At 36.8% G+C, this 9,724-nt stretch overlaps 1 pseudogene; it reads right to left on the reverse strand.

Annotated features, from left to right (window-relative positions):
- Window positions 1-9,724, reverse strand: part of LOC107589935 (double-stranded RNA-binding protein Staufen homolog 2-like) — a 138,273-nt pseudogene that overhangs the window by 70,537 nt on the left and 58,012 nt on the right.

Genomic DNA, 9,724 nt, shown 5'->3' on the forward strand with positions numbered 1-9,724 from the left:
GTTATTAGAAAGAGAGCGAGAGAGACAGAGACACACAGAGAAAGAGAAAGAAAGAGAGAGCTTGTGTGAATTAGGCTAACGTTACCTCACCTCTGTGCGTCCCTCAACAGTGCAGCAGCGTCTCTAAACAGCGCTGTTATTACCTCGCTAGTGAGAAATGTCATGTGTAGCCTTTAAGTTGCTACACTATATAGGCTAACTGATAAAATCATCAGGGCAGCGCTGACAACACCTTTTTGTGCAAACTGCGTGACCGTAGTGTGCGTGTGCAAGCACGTGTAATTGCAGTAATTCCTGTGTGCTGTATAGGTGTGCTGTATTCCGTTATTACAGTTAACTATGCGAAGTGATATGGAACTGTAATGCGGTCAAGAGAACTGCCTGGTATGGGAAGCCAAACAACCCAAATGTGGGACGAAACAGCGCGGTATTAAAGTGTTCGCTCAATTGGCCGAGCTGCATGACCGCCTCGACAGCGCAGAGAGGACGTGTTTACTAGCGCCACCGAACTGACAGCGTGGCGCTGATCAGTTACAACAGCGCAGCGCGAACGTTACTCTTCTTCTTCTTCTTCTTCATGTTTTATGGCGGGTGGCATCCAACGTTAAGGTGCATTACCGCCACCTACTATGCAAAAATTACTCTCTGCAGAAGTTTTTTTCCTGCACATAACATAATGAAGATCAGTATTAAGTTAAGAGAGGACGTGTTTACTAGCGCCACCGAACTGACAGCGTGGCGCTGATCAGTTACAACAGCGCAGCGCGAACGTTACTCTTCTTCTTCTTCTTCTTCATGTTTTATGGCGGGTGGCATCCAACGTTAAGGTGCATTACCGCCACCTACTATGCAAAAATTACTCTCTGCAGAAGTTTTTTTCCTGCACATAACATAATGAAGATCAGTATTAAGTTATTACATTTCTTTTGCTTACCTTTCTACTACATGTAAACAGTTGTACTTTGAAAAACTGCAAATATAAAATATATAAGACTTTAATAAATGTACAATACCATAATCCTCTTGAGGAGCACACCCAGCTTCTAGTATATATATAATTTTGTACTTAGTTATTATTGTTGTTGTCGTCAAGTTCTACATTCAGCACAATATTGCCCATTTTAAATTTGAACTATTATTAAATAGCCTAGTATATATATATGGGATTTTTGTTGTCTCAAGTAAAGGGAACGTTGTTATTTAACTTTAACATTGCAATTTTATATAATGGATACGGTTTGTAAGGCTTTTCTCTACACTCCAAATTAAATAAATACATTTTATATACACAACTCTTTAAAAATTAGGGACAGTGTATGTAAATTCAATATGATGTATTTTGAAGTTTGCACTGCATTGTGTTTTAGGTTTATCGGAAAACACATTAAAATGAACCATGATTTTATTACACTAACCTTTTAACCATACATTTGTAGTTAAACTGTGGGTTAAAAAAAATTATAATCAATCCATGGTTACTACACTTTTACTATAGTAAAACCATTGTTAATTTCCGTATTTCCATAAGGGAAAACGTATGTCCTGACAGAAAAGTATCAGTACATTTTACTCTTTTTTTTCAAGCATAATCATATGCTACAGTTACACAAATATCCTTAAATGTAAAATTTACTTAAATATGCCTTGATGAACGAAACCATTAAATATTTCAATTCTAAGAGGATAATGGAAGTTTCTGCTGTGAACATGACTACTAAATATAGGTTATCCGTGCTTCAAAGTAGCTAACACTACTGTTTACATGTAGTAATATGAAAGATAATAAGCAAAAGAAATGTAATAACTCTTCATTATGTTATGTGCAGGAAAAAAACACGAACTTCTGCGGAGAGTAATGTTCGCCTAGTAGGTGGCACGTTGGATGCCACCCGCCATAAAACATGAAGAAGAAGAAGAAGAAGAGTAACGTTCGCACTGCGCTGTTGTAACTGATCAGCGCCGCGCTGTCAGTTCGGTGGCGCTAGTAAACATGTCATGCGCATGCGCTGTCGAGTCGGTCGTGCAGCTCGGCCCATTGAGCCGCGCCGATGACAGGTCACACTTTAATACCGAACACTTTAATACCGCGCTGTTTCGTCCCACATTTGGGTTGTTTGGCTTCCCATAGCCTGGAACTACGTTCGCCGTGTGTTTCCCTGAAAATAATTGCACACCTCAGAACGTTCGTCAGCCAATCAGATTCAAGCATTCAACGACCCCGTAGTATAAGAAGCATTTAAATTACACTGAGTTACCATTGTGGAGAAGAGTGGAGCATTGGCTTATGCTGTGAACCGGTACAGCACAAGTTATTACTGCTTTGCTCAAGGAAGGTTTAAATGCTTAGCATTTAGCATGCTAACATGTGCTATTGATAGCTAATAGCTTGTTAGCTACATAGTACCTACATCTTTTAATTAATTGAATATATGAAATTGGATTAATTAATCCTGCCAGGGAACCATATAAAATCATTTTGAGGCTACCTAATTGGGTCACTTAAAAATTACTTCATTAAATGATGTTGAAATTACACTAAATAATTATGTTTGTTTAACTTAATTGATTCATGTGGGACCGATGTACATGATTAAACCTAAGCCCAATCAACTTTTGTGGCATAATGCTGATTAGCGCTTTGTGTGTTTTAATGCTTACAAAATGACCCCATTTATTTTCATACCAAGTGCCTCGCTAGAACTCTTCAAAAACAGCTAGAATTTTACTGTTTTTAATAAAAAGAGGGACAAAGGGAAATTATTTTGCTTACTGATTGAGATCAACTTGAACTGAACCCAAAATATTAATTTAAGCAAAATTTAGTTTGCAAAAACTACAATGACGTAAGTCAAGCAGAAATTCTCAACAACATATTTTAAGTTAAGCTTTTCTCTCCTAATTTAAACTTACATTTCTTTAAAAAAAAAAAATTAAGGCTTTTACGGACAGACAACAGAAATTATTAACAAAATGTTTGAAAGTAGTTTGTTACAGTATGTTAAGTGGTGCAAGCTGAATTAACTGTAGAATTGCAAGAAAGAAAATGAACTGCTTGCCGCAAGCACTATAATAAAGGTTTTTCCATCAGCCAAGAGCTTTCGTCAGCATGTGTGCAAGTTCCAGGAATGTCACTGCATAGTTGGGTCAAATATGCTCCAACATTAGACCACGAGTGACCTGATTTAGAGATGATTTAGAGAAGCTGTTGTTTTCATAGATTCATCCAGAACAGTTGTCAAACACTGCTTCAAATCAAGCAACAAAACTGCTTAATTACACAATGCGGTCATTGAAAATTCACTGAAGTTGTTTACACAAGGATGCTGGTCATATCACTCTGCTTTCCCATTTCTGCAACCTTCATTACCGTTAGGGCTGTTTTAGCATTTGACAATGATTTAAATAGTTCTTTAATCATGCAATTTCATATAATCCTAAACTCAAGTGTCAAGTAGTGCCAGATCTGCATATTTCCACAGCAGAAAAAAAAAGACTGGTCTGGAAAAATTGAATCAGGACCCAATAATGCCAGAGGCCAGGGGTGTAATAATGTCCACAAGTTCACAACAACAACTCAGTCTGGCAAGACTGACGCAAACCAAAACTAGATCACTGCCATTATAATCACAAAGCTGTTTACAGAGATGCTCAATTGACAGACACTCTGTGTATGTCTTAATTCTGTTTGTTTTCTCCATCTGTCTAAAATGATTTTATTTACAAATATCATATGTGTGAATTGACTGCTATGATTTGTATTCATTACACAATTTCTAACCACATCAAAGCAGCTTGTGATTGCATAAGAGTGATTTGAATTACTTAGGATGTTAAGATATATTGGCAAAGCTCATAAACAAAGACAGTGATGTGCTATGTTTGTTTGCAGGCAGGCTATGCAGGAACGTTGCCAGTTACATCATTTCTCATCTCTCAAAGTCAGAGCTGGGAATCATGGGCCGATGTTGTGAGAAATTGGGTCCTTACTCGAAATCAGGTCTCCATCAATTGTTAATAGTTATATCACGTACACACTAACAACATTAGTTAAAAAATCTTTATAGAACTGCTTACTGTATAGTTCATAATAAAACAAATAATAATAGATGAATAATAGATGAAAAGAACAGTTATCATTAGGCCATCCAGTATGTAGATGCCTTTGTTTCTACATCTGAACAGATTTGGAGAAATTCAGCATTGCATGACTTAGTCACCAATGGATCCTCTGCAGTGAATGGGTGCCGTCAGAATGAGAGCGATTAAAATATCACAACAATCCACAAGAATTCCACACAATTTATCATTAAGATGGGTTTAACTTCAAACTGTTTCTGGCAATAGAGTCCTCTATCCACAACATTGCTTTCTCCAGTTAAAAATAAGTCGTCTCGTCTGAATCAGGTGAGAAATATGCACAGCAAACATAAACAGTTTTAATTAATTCTAAACAAATAAGTCAGCTGTTTCTTACAAACACATAGCTTTTTATTGGACGATTATTGTGATTACTCTCATTCTGACAGCACACATTCGCTGCAGAGGATCCACTTTTTGAGCAAGTGATGTAATGCTAATTATACAACAGTTCTTTCTGGTCCTCGAATCTGATTGGCTGGGAGGAGTGCGATATTCAAGTGATATCGGAACGCCAACCGTTTCAACGTTTGTATCCCTCTGCCTGCAGTATTTCTCAAAGGGAGTGTCATGGCAGATGCCCAAATCCACTATAATTTAAAAAATAAAACTGTTTTTGTGTCACGGAATGTAGCTTTAAGAGGGGAGAATGAACTTGTTTAGACTAGGTCTGCATGATAAATCGCAATGATATCGTAAGAATCGCCGCAGAAGAAACCCAGGAAATGCCTATAGCGGTTGCTGAATAAACAGAAGATTTAACTGCTTTCATTGATTCAGCGTGACTAATAAACACACGACTACGACAATATATGGTTTATCTGAGTTCTTCTTATTATAATTTTCCTTATAATAAAGTATATAATAATGCAATGCCTTTATCACTGCTTAGAATACTATGAAATATGTTGCGTGCCTTATGTGTAAGAAGCCACATCATCTCACAGAAGGATTTATTTCCAACACTCGACTGACGTTATGAAGTGAGTTTGGAGTAAAAACATATTATTAAATGTGGTATTTTCACATGCTTTCAGATGGAACAGCATTTACTACACAGAGCCGTAGTTTACTGAGAATCTACACAAACAACTTTATTATGAACATGGTTTTGCGCAGCAAAAAGGTAAGTGCTAACACTTTTAAGGTAAGTGCATGCATAGTGTATAAGCTATTTAGTCTCAGCCTCAGACGTCACGCCCACGGACCGTTGGCTAAACGTCTGATGCATATGGCACACAAAAGTGGAAATGCTTCAGGAGTTTCAAAGTCGTCATCGGATTGGTTGAATTATACAGGATTTCCGGTAGACGTGTGTGTCGCATTCTTTAACGTTCCGCCTGGAAACAAAGACGCCATGATGCCAAACCCCCTCACGAAAGAAGAAAGCTGTCATGTTTACAACTGTGATGACGAGCGCTTATCAGGGTCAACTAAACTCTGGATTTTCAAAAGTATGTGAAATATTTAAAGTTCGTGGCATAGAATCATTAAAATACGTAGATGAGACATGAGTTTTACATACCGGTCTGTTATTGTGGCGACATTTCCACACCCTGAAATGTGATGATGAACGAAATGAACTGTGATTGGTTGTTTGACATGTCGGTCAAACGGCTGCCATGGATTCCAGACCTTCAGTCTGAAGGTCTGGCTACGCGAGACTATAAGCTATTAGGCTAATTGGGTATCTGTATACTATGTAGTACATAACCATAACTAAAACAGGCATTAATGGTCATTAAAACATAGTTCAGTGACTTGCATCATTATGTGATTTTGTCGGAAATGTAAACAGGCGCTAAAAAGAGCACCCATTAAAAGTTCTTTGACACAGTGGGATCATTTGAGGACCTAATGGAGACCTTATTTCTCGGAACTTCGGTCCTAAAAGAGATCCGCAGAACTCCTAGTCAAGCATGGCATGAAAATGGATATGTTGGTGTGTGTGCAAACCCGTCTGGAAGACCACGGTTGTACCCTGGAATAGTTTTTGGGTGGTTAATGTGTGTGTGAGTGTATAATACTGTGGTCTCACAGACCCCCTGGGAAAGCACATAAGTCTGCGTGAATAGGAGGAATTCACAGGCTCTCCATAGAAGCGAGTTTGTGATTGAGCCGACTCGGTTTCTTATTAATAAGTCAGATAGATTAAACGGCCCGGCATCAACTACACTGGGGAACACAGACGAAGAGAAAAACTCTTACTGTTGGTTGTTGTTTCGGGAAAAGAAGCCCTTTGTCCATTCCAGCCTTTGTTGTCCATCTGTGGCCAATGTTAAGATAATAGAGGAGCGGGAAAAAATGGAGAGAGAGAAAAAGATGGCCAGTTTAGCAAACCCCTTTTCATGCATGTCAGACAAGTCGCTTTCCATTGTTTCCATTAGAAAGGGAGAATCGCTACCAAATTGAGACATCACGACATAAGCATCACTAACTTGCAAAGACTAAGTAGATGGGAGATTTAAAGATTAAGGTTGTGCACCGAAACAGGAAGCAGCGTGATACAAACATATACATTCACATACTCTCTCATTAATACCCCCACTACACTGTTCATACTGAATGTGGTGGCAAAATGGGATAATAAACTCATTAAAAGAAAGACAACAGAATTGTTACCTAATTGTAACAACACTGAATTAAATGTCAGTGTGCTGCAAAGTAACCTCAAATATTTTACTTTTTGGCATTAGTATAAAAAGGAAAGTCTCAAACATTTTAGCATTTTTTTCCCTGGGTGGTTCATCTAAAACAAGGATCACCAAACTTGATCTTGGAGGGCCGGCGTCCTGCAGAGTTTAGCTCCAACTTGCCTCAACTCACCTGCCTGGAAGTTTCAAGTATACCTAGTAAGACCTGTTAATGTTAAGAGCTGAATCAGATGTGTTTAATTAGGGTTGGAGCTAAACTCTGCAGGACACTGGCCCTCCAAGACCGAGTCTGGTGACCCCTGATCTAAAAATTAGATTAGTAATATTCTTTTTTAGCCAGTGATGGGATTTTTTTTAGTAGTGAAATAAATTATTAAATATAAATATTTAATTAAACTATTGGTTTTTATTTATTTATTTATTTAGTTGAATGTTTCTTATCTAATTTATTTACTTTACTGAGACAATTAGTTTGCTAAATGAGAGAGACATCTAATAGACAACATTATAGACTAACTAAAGTTGAAAAGGTGAAAAAGCATAATAGGACCCCTTTAGATTTGAACAAATTAACAAAAAACACTGTACACTATTTACTCTACTCAATCCATTCTATCTATTCTACCGTACTCTATTACTTCAACCTTACTCTATACACCTTTACTCTATACATCTCTACATCACTCTATACAACTGTAAACTATACAAATGTACTTAAATTTATACAAATTTACTAAATAAATGTTATCTATTTACTCTACTCAATCCATCCTATATATTCTACCCTACTCTATTACTTTCAACCTTACTCTATTCACCTCTATCCTACTCTACACTATACAAATTTACTCTATCCTGTTAACTCTATTCAATCCTACTCTATAAGCCTTTACTCTATACAGCTATACTCTACTCTGTATGCTCTACACCAGTCTACTCCATACAACTCATCTCTATCCTGTTTACTCTACTTAATCCATCCTATCTAGTCTACACAACTCCATTCAAATATGTACTACTCTACACAAATCTATTCTATCCTATTTACTTTACCATTTCAACACTATTCTATACTATTACATCTGCTATAAACTACCCTATCTTATCGAATCTACTCCATACAATTCTATACAAATCTACCACACTACTCCATATTACTCTACTCAACTACAATCTATACTGTTCTATTTAACTCTAATCTACGGCACTCTATACCACACTAATTTACTCTACTTGATACAATGCTATTCTGCTCTAATTCACTAATACTACACAATGCTCAACTAGCAAGCACAAGTCAACTAAATTGCATGATTTCCGATCTTTGATTCTTTCTGTTCTGATTCAAAACTAGAGAACAAATGTAGATCCAAGTTGGAGGCATTTCTAAACATATGTGGAAATTCGAGGTAATTTAGAGACAATTCTGCTGGTATTTTTGCATCTTTGTACACAGGGACTAAGCACCGCTCTTATGGCTACAGGGGACTTCATTTTTACTGCCAGCAGTACAGTTATTGTTGTTTTAATGACCTGTAATAAACCAGTGGACACCAGCCAGTGATGTGATGTGTGCTAAGTGCATATGTGATGCAGTGAACAATCAGAAAATAATGGGTAGATTTTTTTTTTTACATTTAAATACAAACCAGTAATTAATTTTCATGCAAACCTTGTATTTGCACACCTTCATGCAAGATGTCAAGGGCATAAATGCACATACATGTTGAGCTAGGCAGAGGATTTTGCACAAAGTTTAGTATTTAAGCTTTGAGTTTTGCTTGGACCTACATGGGAAAATTACTGTCGTCACCTAAATGATCTAAATTAAGACTAATTATCCATTAACTTCTGCAATGAGATGAAATTTCCAAGAGTGGACGAGCAACTGTGTGTTCGCGTGTCAAAAGAGTCTCTGTCTGACTTTGACAGAGCTGAAGGTCAGTGGTAATCAGAGCCGGAGGAGGTGACAGTCTTTCTGATTAAGACAGATTGCACAGTGGGAGGTTATCAGTGTTTGTGCAGGACTCATCTGTCCTTCACTCCCCTCTCGGCCTTCAAATTTTTATTTTACTTTACACCTCTTCATTCCCTCTCTTATTAACTTTACCTGCATAATGAATTCTCTCCGGCGAGGCATCCCTCTTTCTGAAAGCAGCATATATTCGGGCTCCTTCTCCTTTTTGGCCTGTTGAATCTGAGCCAGTCTGCTAATAGGGTTCATGCCCTGTCCATACTCTGGTCCTGTCTGAGAGAGAAATTGAGAATGAAAAAGCAAATGAGAATGAGGATGAGAGACACAGATAAAGCAGCAGAGGGACAGATGGACGGCTGGTTAATGTTCACGTCAGTAACCCTGTCAGGAGCATGACAAAAGAGTGAATGAGCGTGTGTGAATGAGTGACTGACTGACTGACTGAGTGAGCAAATAAATTTGGATTGGGTCTTAAGATCTTTGTCATTTTGACTCATTCTGATCTTCAATGAATATGACATTAATTTCAATCTGTAAAAAAAAAAAACTACTGTATGGCTTTGGATTTGTAATATATATATACACACACATATACATATACACATATATATATTAGTGCTGTCAAACGATTAATCGCGATTAATCGCATGCAAAATAAAAGTTTTTGTTTACATAATATATGTGTGTGTGTACTGTGTATATTTATTATGTGTATATATAAATACACATACATACAGTATATATTTTGAAAATAATTCCAAGCATTTCCATGTATATACTGTATTTATATTAACATAATTTATATTATATTTAAATATTTTAAATGTATAAACATAACACATTTTTCTTAAATATATATTCATGCATATGTGTGTATTTATATATACATAATAAATATACACCGTACACACACATATATTATGTAAACAAAAACTTTTATTTTGGATGTGATTAATCG

Source organism: Sinocyclocheilus grahami, unplaced genomic scaffold, assembly GCF_001515645.1.
Source record: "Sinocyclocheilus grahami isolate Dianchi unplaced genomic scaffold, SAMN03320097.WGS_v1.1 scaffold122.1, whole genome shotgun sequence".
Classification (NCBI taxonomy): Eukaryota; Metazoa; Chordata; class Actinopteri; order Cypriniformes; family Cyprinidae; genus Sinocyclocheilus; species Sinocyclocheilus grahami.